The sequence below is a fragment of the Manis javanica genome, chromosome 1 (genome assembly GCF_040802235.1).
Source record: "Manis javanica isolate MJ-LG chromosome 1, MJ_LKY, whole genome shotgun sequence".
Classification (NCBI taxonomy): domain Eukaryota; kingdom Metazoa; phylum Chordata; class Mammalia; order Pholidota; family Manidae; genus Manis; species Manis javanica.
In genome coordinates this window covers 152,317,900-152,334,022 of record NC_133156.1, presented here as the reverse complement: position 1 = coordinate 152,334,022, position 16,123 = coordinate 152,317,900, and positions in this window count along the sequence as shown.

The window sequence follows — 16,123 nt, the reverse complement described above, 5'->3', positions numbered from 1 at the left end:
AAGTAAAGACACACAGGCACTGAACAACACACTAGAACAGATGGACCTAATAGACATCTATAGAACTCTACATCCAAAAGCAACAGGATATACATTCTTCTCAAGTGCACATGGAACATTCTCCAGAATAGACCACATACTAGCTCACAAAAAGAGCCTCAGTAAATTCCAAGATATTGAAATTCTACCAACCAATTTTTCAGACCACAAAGGTATGAAAGAAGAAATAAATTCTACAAAGAAAACAAAAAGGCTCACAAACACATGGAGGCTTAACAACATGCTACTAAATAATCAATGGATCAATGAACAAATCAAAATAGAGATCAAGGAATATATAGAAACAAATGACAACAACAACACTAAGCCCCAACTTCTGTGGGATGCAGCGAAAGCAGTCTTAAGAGGAAAGTATATAGCAATCCAGGCACACTTGAAGAAGGAAGAACAATCCCAAATGAATAGTCTAACATCACAATTATTAAAACTGGAAAAAGAAGAACAAATGAGGCCTAAAGTCATCAGAAGGAGGAACATAATAAAGATCAGAGAAGAAATAAACAAAATTGAGAAGAATAAAACAATAGCAAAAATCAACGAAACCAAGAGCTGGTTCTTTGAGAAAATAAACAAAATAGATAAGCCTCTAGCCCAACTTATTAAGAGAAAAAGAGAGTCAACACAAATCAACATAATCAGAAATGAGAATGGAAAAATCACGACAGACTCCACAGAAATACAAAGAATTATTAAAGACTACTATGAAAACCTATATGCCAACAAGCTGGAAAACCTAGAAGAAATGGACAACTTCCTAGAAAAATACAACCTCCCAAGACTGACCAAGGAAGAAACACAAGAGTTAAACAAACCAATTACAAGCAAAGAAATTGAAACAGTAGTCAAAAAACTACCCAAGAACAAAACCCCGGGGCCGGACGGATTTACCTCGGAATTTTATCAGACACACAGAGAAGACATAATACCCATTCTCCTTAAAGTGTTCCACAAAATAGAAGAAGAGGGAATACTCCCAAACTCATTCTATGAGGCCAACATCACCCTAATACCAAAACCAGGCAAAGACCCCACCAAAAAAGAAAATTACAGACCAATATCCCTGATGAATGTAGATGCAAAAATACTTAATAAAATATTAGCAAACAGAATTCAACAGTATATCAAAAGGATCATACACCATGACCAAGTGGGGTTCATCCCAGGGATGCAAGGATGGTACAACATTCGAAAATCCATCAACATCATCCACCACATCAACAAAAAGAAAGACAAAAACCACATGATCATCTCCATAGATGCTGAAAAAGCATTTGACAAAATTCAACATCCATTCATGATAAAAACTCTCAGCAAAATGGGAATAGAGGGCAAGTACCTCAACATAATAAAGGCCATATATGATAAACCCACAGCCAGCATTATACTGAACAGCGAGAAGCTGAAAGCATTTCCTCTGAGATCGGGAACCAGACAGGGATGCCCACTCTCCCCACTGTTATTTAACATAGTACTGGAGGTCCTAGCCATGGCAATCAGACAAAACAAAGAAATACAAGGAATCCAGATTGGTAAAGAAGAAGTTAAACTGTCACTATTTGCAGATGATATGATACTGTACATAAAAAACCCTAAAGACTCCACTCCAAAACTACTAGAACTGATATCGGAATACAGCAAAGTTGCAGGATACAAAATCAACACACAGAAATCTGTAGCTTTCCTATACACTAACAATGAATCAATAGAAAGAGAAATCAGGAAAACAATTCCATTCACCATTGCATCAAAAAGAATAAAATACCTAGGAATAAACCTAACCAAAGAAGTGAAAAACTTATACTCTGAAAACTACAAGTCACTCTTAAGAGAAATTAAAGGGGACACTAATAAATGGAAACTCATCCCATGCTCATGGCTAGGAAGAATTAATATCGTCAAAATGGCCATCCTGCCCAAAGCAATATACAGATTTGATGCAATCCCTCTCAAATTACCAGCAACATTCTTCAATGAATTGGAACAAATAATTCAAAAATTCATATGGAAACACCAAAGACCCCGAATAGCCAAAGCAATCCTGAAAAAGAAGAATAAAGCAGGGGGGATCTCACTCCCCAACTTCAAGCTCTACTACAAAGCCATAGTAATCAAGACAATTTGGTACTGGCACAAGAACAGAGCCACAGACCAGTGGAACAGATTAGAGACCCCAGAAATTAACCCAAACATATATGGTCAATTAATATTTGATAAAGGAGCCATGGACATACAATGGGGAAATGACAGTCTCTTCAACAGATGGTGTTGGCAAAACTGGACAGCTACATGTGGGAGAATGAAACTGGACCATGGTCTAATCCCATATACAAAGGTAAACTCAAAATGGATCAAAGACCTGAGTGTAAGTCATGAAACCATTAAACTCTTGGAAAAAAACATAGGCAAAAACCTCTTAGACATAAACATGAGTGATCTGTTCTTGAACATATCTCCCCGGGCAAGGAAAACAACAGCAAAAATGAGCAAGTGGGACTACATTAAGCTGAAAAGCTTCTGTACAGCGAAAGACACCATCAATAGAACAAAAAGGAACCCTACAGTATGGGAGAATATATTTGAAAATGACAGATCCGATAAAGGCTTGACGTCCAGAATATATAAAGAGCTCACACGCCTCAACAAACAAGAAAAAATAAGCCAATTAAAAAATGGGCAGAGGAACTGAACAGACAGTTCTCCAAAAAAGAAATACAGATGGCCAAGAGACACGTGAAAAGATGCTCCACATCGCTAATTATCAGAGAAATGCAAATTAAAACTACAATGAGGTATCACCTCACACCAGTAAGGATAGCTGCCATCCAAAAGACAAACAACAACAAATGTTGGCGAGGCTGTGGAGAAAGGGGAACCCTCCTACACTGCTGGTGGGAATGTAAATTAGTTCAACCATTGTGGAAAGCAGTATGGAGGTGCATCAAAATGCTCAAAACAGACCTACCATCTGACCCAGGAATTCCACTCCTAGGAATTTACCCTAAGAACGCAGCAATCAAGTTTGAGAAAGACAGATGCACTCCTATGTTTATCGCAGCACTATTTACAATAGCCAAGAATTGGAAGCAACCTAAATGTCCATCGGTAGATGAATGGATAAAGAAGATGTGGTACATATACACAATGGAATACTACTCAGCCATAAGAAGTGGAAAAATCCAACCATTTGCAGCAACATGGATGGAGCTGGAGAGTATTATGCTCAGTGAAATAAGCCAAGCAGAGAAAGAGAAATACCAAATGATTTCACTCATCTGAGGAGTATAGGAACAAAGGAAAAACTGAAGGAACAAAACAGCAGCGGAATTACAGAACCCAAAAATGGACTAACAGGTACCAAAGGGAAAGGAACTGGGGAGGATGGGTGGGCAGGGAGGGATAAGGGGGGGGAAGAAGAAGGGGGGTATTAAGATTAGCATGCATGGGGGGGAGGGAGCAAGGGGAGGGTGGGCTGCACAACACAGAGAGGACAAGTAGTGACTCTACAACATTTTGCTAAGCTGATGGACAGTAACCGTAATGTGGTTGTTAGGGGGGACCTGATATAGGGGAGAGCATAGTAAACATAGTATTCTTCATGTAAGGGTAGATTAAAAATTAAAAAAAAAAAAAAAAGAAAGATAGAAAAGGGGGATTACTCCTTAACAGGATAAAACTATTGGTAAATCAAAGATCAACGCATGCTTTAAATATCCTTAATGTTGATCACTTAAAGGGTGTCAGATGATCAGCTATGGAGGTACTCTTTTCTGATAATATTCCTTTCTCTTAATTAAAAAAAAAAAAAAGCAGTTACTGTGTGCTGACCTCCAATGAGTTCTGCACAGTGGTATAGAGGGCATGTCAAAGTGTGGGCAAAGGGTCTGTTTCTTTCTATGCAGAAGATCAAGGCCTAGCCTGGATACCCAGAAAATGAACTAAGATACGATATGAGGAGGAGCTTCCGGCATCAGCACTCTCTGGAGGACTTGGGCCAGGGGATGATCATCAAAAAGCCTCCACAGGGATCCGGACAATGCTGCGGTTGTGGCTGCATCCAGCCCACCGTCTCCTGGACTTGCCATAAGAATGAGGAGGGAGATGTCTAGGCTGGCATGTGCATACAGTGAGACAACGAATTTGACCGGATCTGTACTGTTAGAACTCAACCAGGAGTTGGGAGGGGTGCAAGTTGTAGCACTCCAAAATCTCATGACTATAGACTATCTATGGTTAAAAGAACATATGGGATGTGAACAGATCCCAGAAATGGGCTGCTTTAATTTGTCTGATGGTTCAAGTACAGTTGGACAATATCCATCATATCATAGATAAATTTTCACAAATGCCTAGGGTGCCTAAATGGTTTCCTTGGCTTCACTGGAGATGGATGGTAATTACAGATTTGCTTTGTTTATGTCACCGTATTCCTATTATGTTAATATGTGTGTGCAAATTAGTTAGTAGTTTAAAACCTATACATACTTAAGGTACTATACAAGAAGATATGTCAAAGAAATAATCAATCCTCCCATGTTTCCTTCCATATGCTACATCTATAGCTTTTCTTCTTCCCTCCTAATTACAACCCTTAAATAGAATTCGTGCCTCATATCGAATTTACCGAGTATCATAATTCCTCCAGGTGGTAAAGATACCTCGAGACAAGTGCTGGGCATAGAAGCCACAGGGCATAAATCTGCAAAGAAGTAAAAAGCTAACCTTTGCAAACAATATGGCTTCTCTCTCACTTACCAACTTTACATTTCCCTGTATGACCCCGGAAGATGACTGGTTAGCCAGAGACGGGTAAGATTCCTCAAGGGAGGAACAAACTAAGACAGGCACAGTTGCAGGGGGGCCATCAGGTGAGAATTTGGGGTTCAACAGAGGTGAGGCTCAGAACCTCACCCCCCTGCTTTGAGAGATATCTCCTGCATCCGTGGATGTCTTGCTGCCCTTGTCTAGCCTGGATTAATACTTAGTCCATAGGCACACACCTGATCATCTGATCATCTACATTTGCCTTCTTACAGTACTAAACTATGTTTTCTACCTTTATCTTGCATCTACCTACCACTTCAGCATTTTATTAAAAATAAAAATAATAATAATAATAGGAGAAATGTGGGATCAACATATAAATCAAGTACAAAAATCAAACGAATATTCATATTTGACCTGATTGTTTATAGGTCATAATGCATGATCAAAACCGAAAGTTTCTGTGATGAATGCCCTTGTACTGTTCACCATGTAAGAATTTATTCACTATGTAAGAATTCGTTCACCATGTAAGAACTTGTTCGTTATGCTTCAGAAGATGGGAGACTGACGAGAATTAGGCTTGAGATGGATTAATGATTGTACATTGAGCGTTGACCCCCCTATACTGAATTTTATTGTTGTTAACAACCATTTGATCAATAAATATGAGAGATGCCCTCTAAAAAAAAAAGTCAAGGGATGGAAAAACATATTTCATGCAAACAACAGAGAGAAAAAAGCAGGCATTGCAATACTAGTATCAGACAAAATAGACTTCAAAACAAAGAAAGTAACAAGAGATAAAGAAGGAAATTACATAATGATAAAGGGCTCAGTCAAACAAGAGGATATAAACATTATAAATATATATGCATCCAATACAAGAGCACCAACATATGTGAAACAAATACTAACAGAATTAAAGGAGGAAATAGAATGCAATGCATTCATTTGGGGAGACTTCAACACACCACTCACTCCAAAGGACAGATCCAGCAGACAGAAAATAAGTAAGGACACAGAGGCACTGAACAACACACTAGAACAGATGGACCTAATAGACATCTATAGAACTCTACATCCAAAAGCAACAGGATACACATTCTTCTCAAGTGCACATGGAACATTCTTCAAAATAGACCAAATACTAGGCCACAAAAAGAACCTCAGTAAATTCCAAAAGACTGAAATCCTACCAACCAACTTTTCAGACCACAAAGGCATAAAACTAGAAATAAATTGTACAAAGAAAGCAAAAAGGCTCACAAACACATGGAGGCTTAACAGCATGCTCCTAAATAATCAAAGGATCAATGACCAAATTAAAATGGAGATCCAGCAATATATGGAAACAAATGACAACAACAACACAAAGCCCCAACTACTGTGGGATACAGCAAAAGCAGTCTTAAGAGGAAAGTATACAGCAATCAAGGCATATTTAAAGATGGATGAACAATCGCAAATGAATGGTCTAATGTCACAATTATCAAAATTGGAAAAAGAAGAACAAATGAGACCTAAGGTCAGCAGGAGGGACATAATAAAGATCAGAGAAGAAATAAATAAAATTGAGAAGAATAAAACAATAGAAAAATCAATGAAACCAACAGCTGGTTCTTCAAGAGAATAAATGAAATAGGTAAGCCTCTAGCCAGACTTATTAAGAGAAAAAGAGAATCAACACACATCAACAGAATCAGAAATGAGAAAGGAAAAATCATGACAGACCCCACAGAAATACAAAGAATTATTAGAGACTACTATGAAAACCTACATGCTAACAAGCTAGAAATCCTAGGAGAAATGGACAACTTCCTAGAAAAATACAACCTTCCAAGACTGACCCAGAAAGAATCAGAAAATCTAAACAAACCAATTACCAGCAACGAAATTGAAGCAGTAATCAAAAAACTACCCAAGAACAAAACCCCCAGTCCAGATGGATTTACCTCAGAATTTTATCATATATACAGAGAAGACATAATACCCATTCTCCTTAAACTTTTTCAAAATATAGAAGAGGAGGGAATACTCCCAAACTCATTCTATGAATTCAACATCACCCTAATACCAAAACCAGGCAAAGACCCCACCAAAAAAGAAAACTACAGACCAATATCCCTGATGAACGTAGATGCAAAAATACTCACCAAAATATTAGCACACCAAATTCAAAAATACATCAAAAGGATCATACACCATGACCAAGTGGGATTCATCCCAGGGATGCAAAGATGGTACAACATTCAAAAATCCATCAACATCACCCACCACATCAACAGAAAGAGGACAAAAACCACATGATCATCTCCATAGATGCTGAAAATGCATTCGACAAAATTCAACATCCATTCATGATAAAAACTCTCAGGAAAATGGGAATAGAGGGCAAGTACCTCAACATAATAAAGGCCATTTATGATAAACCCACAGCCAACATTATACTGAACAGCAAGAAGCTGAAAGCTTTTCTTCTGAGATTGGGAACTAGACAGGGATGCCCACTCTCCCCACTGTTATTTAACATAGTACTGGAGGGCCTAGCCATGGCAATTAGACAAAATGAAGAAATACAAGGAATCCAGATTGGTAAAGAAGAAGTCAAACTGTCACTATTTGTAGATGACATGATATTGTACATAAAAAACCCTAAAGACTCCACTCCAAAACTACTAGAACTAATATCGGAATGCAGCAAATTTGCAGGACACAAAATTAACACACAGAAATCTGTGGCTTTCCTATACACTAACAATGAGCTAGTAGAAATAGATATTAGGAAAACAATTCCATTTACAATTGCATCAAAAAGAATAAAATACCTAGGAATAAACCTAACCAAGGAAGTGAAAGACCTATACCCTGAAAACTACAAGACACTCTTAAGAGAAATTAAAGAGGTTGCTAACAAATGGAAACTCATCCTATGCTCCAGGGTAGGAAGAATTAATATCGTCAAAATGGCCATCCTGCCCAAAGCAATATACAGATTCAATGCAATCCCTATCAAATTACCAATAGCATTCTTCAATGAAGTGGAACAAATAGTCCAAAAATTCATATGGAAACACCAAAGACCCCGAATAGCTAAAGCAATCCTGAGAAGGAAGAATAAAGTGGGAGGGATCTGACTCCCCAACTTCAAGCTCCCCCACTACAAAGCCACAGTAATCAAGACAATTTGGTACTGGCACAAGGACAGAGCCACAGATCAATGGAACAGAATAGAGACTCCAAACATTAACCCAAATATATATGGTCAATTAATATTTGATAAAGGAGCCATGGACATACAATGGGGAAATGGCAGTCTCTTCAACAGATGGTGCTGGCAAAACTGGACAGCTACATGTAAGAGAATGAAACTGGATCACTGTCTAACCCCATACACAAAAGTAAATTTGAAATGGATCAAAGACTTGAACGTAAGTCATGAAACCATAAAACTCTTAGGAAAAAACATAGGCAAAAATCTCTTACACATAAACATGAGTGATCTCTTCTTGAACATATCTCCCCAGGCAAGGGAAACAAAAGCAAAAATGAAGAAGTGGGACTATATCAAGCTGAAAAGCTTCTGTACTGCAAAGGACACCATCAATAGAACCAAAAGGTATCCTACAGTATGGGAGAATCTACTCATAAATGACAGATCCGATAAAGGGTAGACATCCAAAATATATAAAGAGCTCACATACTCAACAAACAAAAAGCAAATAAATAATCCAATTAAAAAGGGAGCAGAGGAGCTGAATAGACAGTTCTCTAAAGAAGAAATTTAGATGGCCAACAGACACATGAAAAGATGCTCCACATTGCTTATCATCAGAGAAATACAAATTAAAAGCACAATGAGGTATCAGCTCACAGCAGTAAGGATCGCCACCATCCAAAAGACAAAACAACAACAAATGTTGACAAGGTTGTGGAGAAAGGGGAACACTCCTACACTGTTGGTGGGAATGTAAATTAGTTCAACCATTGTGGAAAGCCGTATGGAGGTTTCTCAAAATGCTCCAAATAGAAGTACCATTTGATGCAGGAATTCCACTTCTAGGAATTTACCCTAAGAATGCAGCACTCCAGTTTGAAAAAGACAGGTGCACCCCTATGTTTATCGCTGCACTATTTACAATAGCCAAGATATGGAAGCAACTTAAATGTCCATCAGTAGATGAATGGATAAAGAAGATGTGGTACATATACACAGTGGAATATTACTCAGCCATAAGAAAAAAACAGATCCTACCATTTGGAACAACAGGAATGGAGCTAGAGTGTATTGTGCTCAGTGAAATAAGCCAGGCGGAGAAAGACAAGTACCAAATGATTTCACTCATATGTGGAGTATAAGAACAAAGGAAAACTGAAGGAACAAAACAGCAGCAGAATCACAGAATCCAAGAATGGACTAACAGTTACCAAAGGGAAAGGGACTGGGGAGGATGGGTGGGAAGGAAGGGATAAGGGTGGCGAAAAAGAAAGGGGGCATTACGATTAGCATGTAGAGTGTCGGGGGTGCATGTGTAGTGTCGGGGGTGCACAGGGAGGGCTGTGCAACAGAGAGAAGACAAGTAGTGATTTTACAGCATCTAGGCTGATGGACAGTGACTGTGAAGGGGTATGTTGGGGGGACTTGGTGAAGTGGGGAGCCTAGTAAACATAATGTCCTTCATGTAATTGTAGATGAATGATACCAAAAAAAATAATGGAATAAAATAAAATAAAGGCCCACCTATAAACAGCATCATAAAGACAGGGAGATCCCACCTTAAAGCCCAAATTGCATTTTGAAAAAAAACTCAGGAAGTTTGAAAAGAAAGATTCTTAACATACTCTTTAGCAAACAAATAACTCTGCCCACCTTGGAGGAAGGGCAGACAGACTTGATTGACATGCTCCCAAACCAGAAAGCTGCTATCCTCGGAGGGGACCAGAGTAAATTTCTTGTATTAAGCTAATTTTGCAGAATTACCTAGAGGACTGATAAGAAACTTAATGTCTCATCAAAGATACTTGAGACCACTTAACAAGTCCACACCCCTAGCCCTTTGTCACATTCCTGAAAAATCCTTAAAAGGGGGAAACCCCAACCTTTCAGGGCGCTCCTCTCTCTCAGGTCACCCACACTTTCTAAGTGTGTAACCCTTTAATCTTAAACTTTGTCTCTCCAACCTTTCAGGGTTCTCCTTTCTCTGAGGTCGCCTGCACTTTCTAAGTGCAAAACTAACTTTTCCCAACCTTTCAGGGTGCTCCTCTCTCTCTGAAGTTTCCTGCACTTTCTAAGTAACTTTAAATAAAACTTTTTCTCTGCTACACTACTGTGTCTCTGCCCTTCAATTCTTTGTCGCTGTGGGGACAAATACACAATCGCTCCCCCTCCAGCAGTTTGGCTGGGAAAGTCCGTGGAAGAAGTGGCCCGCTGTGAGCCGGGAGAGCCTTCCCAGGCAGTGGACAGGCCCCACCACACCCCAGGGGCTGGGCTGCAGGGCAGGTTCTTAGGCACCAGGAATGATCACAGAACCGGGTTGTGGGTAAAACTGTGGTATTTCCTATCTCACCGGGCTTTAGTACATCTGCAGGCATTTAGTACATCAATAGTCATTTAGAGGTGGAAAGAAGTATGGCCTTAGTTCATTTGCATCATTCCTCAGGTGGTGGAGAGAAGTCCATCTCCATATCTATGGGTAATTACCTGGGCAACTGAGGGCTTATCTGTACGTGAGAGGTGAGGGGCTGCAGTTTGTAAGCAATAAACAGGTTTTAAACTTCATTTCTACCTTTGACTGATTTTGGTTTTCAGAGGTATTTTGCCCTGGGATTTCCTTTCTCTGGACTTAAACACCAGTCCTTCAGCTAAAACACCCCTTCCAAGCTGCAGTGTGGGGATTGCTAAGGCTGAGGAGGGAGCTTGTCTGAGAAGGGGCTGGGGTCACAGGGGGGGCAGGAAGCTTTGATGTGGGGACAGGCAAGCCTGGACGGGCTTCCCTGGGGCTGAAAGCCAGCAGCCGAGGGAGCTGCTCTAGCTCCCCGCTGTCCTGTGCAGACCTGGCAGGCCTGCAGAGCCTGGGAGGTGGACATTCTGGCACCGCCACAGCCATGGGTACACCACCTGCAGCCCTCAGAGGGCCCCTTCAGGGAAGCAGGCACTGAATGGCCCTAAAAGCTTCACTCTGTGCATCCAGGAGGGCCTCTTTTGAATTTTCCCTCAGCAGCTGCCTTTTCCTGCTCCTGTGTCCTGAGGCCACACCACGCCCCTCCCTGGCCCTGTCTGTATGTCTCCCCCAGGTGATGCTCCCAGGAGGCCACTCACCATCAGGCTGCCTGAAGGAATCTGGCTCGGAGCTCAGGTGTGCTTTCTTCCTGAAGGGCGCCTTCAGTCAGCTGCCCCGTGGTCACGGGCCTCATGAGCGGGAGTTGCTGGGATCTTAGGAATTAAAACAGAGGGCACGACACCTGCCTCTGCCTGCCCCGTGTCATGGTGCCCAGGACCACTGTTCTGGCCTCTCCATCCTCCACCCGCAGCTGCTCTGGTCTTGCTGTGATGCATCTCAGGTCACATCACTTCCCAGGTTAAGACCTTCAGCTGCTCCCCATTGCTCTGGGCACCAAGTCTCAGGTCGCAGCCCCAGTTACTAAGCCTCACACTGGGCTGCCCATCTCCTGTCCTGAAAAGTCCTTAAAAAGGGGGAGCCAGTGCTCTCTACCCTTCCTCCCCTCCTCCAGGTGGGGTGGCACCACAGCTCATGGACGGGCATTGATCATGTTCTTAATATAGGGCCGGATAACTGGGCTTCGGTTTTTGGTGGGATTAAAGCAAGCTCTCCTTCACTCCAGCTGCTAACACAGAAGGCCCACGCTGTTGCCCACCCCTGGCTGGAGGACACTGCTCCTCCCCTCTGGGAGCCCTCCCCTCTTATCCAGGAGCCCTTTACTGAAGGCTTCCCAGATGCTGGGGGACTGTGTTCACTTGTCTGTTTTCTTCAGCAGCCATTGGCTCTTTAAGGGAAAAGAACAAGCCTTTCTAAGCTGAGCACAGTACCTGACACATGGTAGCAAGTCCTCAGTAAGTTCTGGAAAGTATGAATGAGTGAATGGCAGTTGCCTCCTGTAAATGCTCTCATACTGAGCAGTCGTTCAGACCAGCAGCTGTGTGTCCTCAGGTGAAAGAGTATCTCTCGCCGTGACCCTCCTTACCCCAGAACGACTCAGGAGACACAGGCCCACACAAGAGATTTTATTATCTGAAAGAGAAAATGGCTGCCCCCAGAGAGAGAGGGAGCAGCAGCTTCTGGGTTAAGAAACACCCAGGAGTTTTTAAGGAGTAGGGGTAGGGTGTGTTCTGTGTTGGTGGCTGGATCTTAAGGTGTGGGGGTCTTGTCGGAATTTACCTTCATCAGGTACAGACTCAAGTGGCTTGTGGGTAAAATCGTAGTATTTCTAGAATATCTCGCCTGGATTTAGTGCATCTGCATATCAACAGGCATTTCTCAGGGGTGGAGAGCTGTTCATCTCCATATCAATGGGTAATTACCTGGGCAACTGAGGGCTTATCTGAATCTGAGAGGTTAGGGGGAGGTCCTGACTTGCTTCTGCCACAGTAGGAGAAAGAGATGGCCCTGTACTGCAGTTTGTAAGCAATAAATGGGTTTTAAACTTTATTTCTCCCTTTGACTGATTTCAGTTTTAGAGTTACAAGCTCTATTCTGCAGCAGGAGTAAAAATGTGCTTGCAAAGGGGAGAGGGTGATGGTTCTCAGAGCATGGTCACACAAGCACACAAGGCATGCCACAGAGCTGTCTAGCTCTCCGTCATCCAAGCTGGAGTGGCTTCCCCTTACTACCCACCAAACTGCTGGGTCTCCCAGGTTCCTGGAGCAGTGACATTTCAGTCTCTGCTAGCTGACATCAAAGAGGAATGACAGGCATGGAGGCAAGTGGAGCAGCTGGGGACAAAAAAACAGAGGAGATAGGCTTTCCTTATCTTATTTATTCTGAAAAGAATGTCAACGTCTATGTTTTTGTAGAAGAACATAAAATCATTGTGGTCACCAGGCTGCAAGCCCAGGATACATGGCTTTTTATGGCAGTTGCTCGTGGGAATCCATTTGTAAAGCAAGTTCCCCAAGCTGAGCAGCTGACCTGGAGTCCCTGTGGGAAGGGGACCAAGCTCAGAGAGGATGCCTTTTTCCCAGAGTTCAGGTGCTCTCCAGTGCTGCCAAGCCCACGGCACCAGCACCTCCAGCGGAGCGTGAGCAGGTGCGAGATCAGCCTCTGAAGGCCCCTGAGCTGAGCTGCCCTGACTCTTGCACCAGCGTGGGAGCAGTGCCAAAGCCCCAGCACCGGAGTGGCACGGTGGGAAGTGGAGAGGGCAATGAGGGTCTTTCCTGGCTTTTGCTCTCCTGCTGTCTCTGGTTGTAATCCACACTCCCCCCTCCATCTCCTACCTCCTCGGAGAGAAGCTCTCCTCTCTGATTCTGTCCTTACGTCTTCCTTGAGCTTTCTTTCCCCAACTAGCCATTTTAGCCTGCAGAGCTTGCTGCAGACTCACGCTGGCAGCGTCTAACCCCCACCCTCCACTCTCTTGCTGTATTGCTCTCACTTCCTCTGTCCACCACTCTGGCCTCCCTCTGGCCCTCCCACTGGCGGGCTCTTCTCCCCTCCCATTTGCACAGGCCATTGGGCCACAGGTTTGCGTGTTATCTCTTGCCCCTTGTTTTCCAGGTCCCTGGCCTCTACTCTAGTCAAGATCCTCTTCACCTCAGTCCAACTCAAAAAATCCTGATTAGCCACCTAGTCCCTGAAGGGCACTGTGCCAGTCCCATTGGGACAAAAGACAGAGCTCACACAGGCTTTGCCCTGGAGTGACCAGCTCCTGGACCATCACAGCCTCGCCTTCCTCCTGCTGGCCTTCTCCTCACCACCAGCTTGCACACCATTGCTGGGCTGATCCCTAGAATCCCAGCACCCTGCTTGTAAGTTTTCTGTGCGTTCCTGCGCTGCCTAAAGGCTCAAGTCCAAGTCTTCAGCTTTACCGGCAGACCCTCTTGCTGCCTGGACCTCAGCAAGTCCACTTCTCAGCATTCCCCAGCTGCCCTCCAAACTCTCAGGTACATCCCCCCAGCCCTGGGTCTTCCCACCCTTCTGCCTGGGATGCCCTCTTCCACCCACCCAGCCACAGAAAACCTGGCACTCTGCCCCCTCCCAGAAGCCTTCTGGGACAATCACAGTCTGCACAGCTTTCCTCCCCTTGTTTGGTACTGAACACATGCTGATCTTTAGTATGAATTAAATTTTTATATGCATTTCTGTCCCCAGAATTCAGCCATGGGGCACACAGCTCTCATGCTGGCACTTGCTCCTTCACAAAACTGGGCCTCACAAGATGGTCAGCCTGTGCCACCTGAGCTGGCCTCTGTGCTCTCCTCTGACCACCTGAAGACAGCTGTAAGCACCCCACGTTTCAGTCTTCCTTCTTCTCCCAGTCCAGGGCCTTTGGAGCGGTGGTGTCCCATGACCCACTGTGGCCCAGAAGAGCAAGCCTGAGACCGGTGAGCAGGTGTGGGGTGGTCACTTCTGAGGGGGCCGCCAGGCTTCAGCCCAAGAGGGCTGCATTACTCTGCTAAGCAGGGTGTAGCCCCAGCATACATAGATGCACAAGGTGGGCTTAGGCAGAGGGCACTCATGTTGTCAGCACCCTCATCAGTTTCACCATTGGAAACACTTTCACAAACCCAGGTGCTGGAGACCAAAAGGCCCCCACCCACAAAATGGTGAACTTCCTGCTTCTCTTCCGGGTCCTCTGCTCCCGCCAGCGCCAACCAAGGCCCAATCACCCCTCTACACCTTCCCACCGGCACCATCTAAAAGCCAATTGTTTTTTGACCTGCCCCATCCTTCCTAACCGTATAAATTGAGCCTGCAAACAATAAACTGTGCCAGCTTGATCAGACATTCTGTCTTGCTGGTCGTTCTTTGTGTCCCTTGCTTGTTTCATTTCTGCAGGCATCTCCGGCTACGCCCCACGTTCGTTCCGCAGGTCAGGACAGACTGGCGCCCAATGTGGGGCACCCCGGTATCTGAGACTCCTGCTGAAATGTCTGCTTGTAAGCCCTGGCCAGGCATTCATTTGAGTCATCGCACGGGTATTCACCTGATGTCGACTCTGCATTGAGGATCACTGCGGCTCACCCGTCCGTAATACAGATCCCGGAGAGGTGAGTAGACGCATCACCCAAGCAAGCATCTTAAATACCTCTTGTGAGTTCTCACTGATCCCCTCCCTATAGTTTGCTGCCGCGATTTATTCCTTGTCCTGTCCTCTGGTTGTTCCTCTCTGAAAACCTTGTGCTTACTTTGGGCTAATGGTCGTTCACCTCTAGGGCCTGCACAAGAGACTCTGACTACAGAGTCCCTGCCCTAGAGGGTCCGAGCAGGCAGATTATACTTGCCAGCCGTCCTACGTAAGCAAGGGCTCGCCTGAGCTGATGAGAGTACCTCCAGTAGTTCGGTACATTGGCGTAGTTGCGGCTGCATTAGTGTAATTCTAGCTTACATAGAGTAGAAATCCCAGTCAGCCTAATGGGCAACTCACTGAACTCCCATGAGGTATTTCTTAGCGGACTCAAGGAATTCCTCAGGACACGAGGTGTAAGGGTTAAAAGAAAAGATCTTAGACAATTTTTTTCCTTTATTCATGAGACTTGCCCTTGGTTTCCCCTCGAAGGCACTGTCAATCATAAGCGATGGAAGAGAGTTGGTGATGCCCTCCAGGACTTTTATCGGACCTTTGGCCCTGAAAAAGTTCCTGTTTCAGCATTTTCTTACTGGAACCTTATTCATGACATCCTTGAGGTTCATTCTCAAGACCCTGACATTAAAGATATAATCAAAACAGGAGAAATAGCCCTTAAAGACAACTCCTGACCACCCTCTGCCTGTCCTTCAGTAGCCGTAGATATCCCTGAAGACCCCACCGTTCCTACTAAAGAATCTCCTAAACTTCAACCTAATATAAATTCTTCAGACACGCATGATAAACCTGATCCTCCTAAAATCCCAAATATCTATCCTTCACTCACATCTTTAAGACACCAAACAGATCATTTAAACCTAAGAAATGAAGAGCCCATAGAGGAGCAAGCTGTTCATTACTATGAGCATGAAGACCCCTGGTGCCTTACGGTGCCAACCCTTCATGGTGCCACTAATAGAAGCTTCAGACGCCCTCCATATAAACCTATTTCCCCTCAATGTGTTCCTATATTTCAAATCTCTGATTTAGAGCCATCTCACAA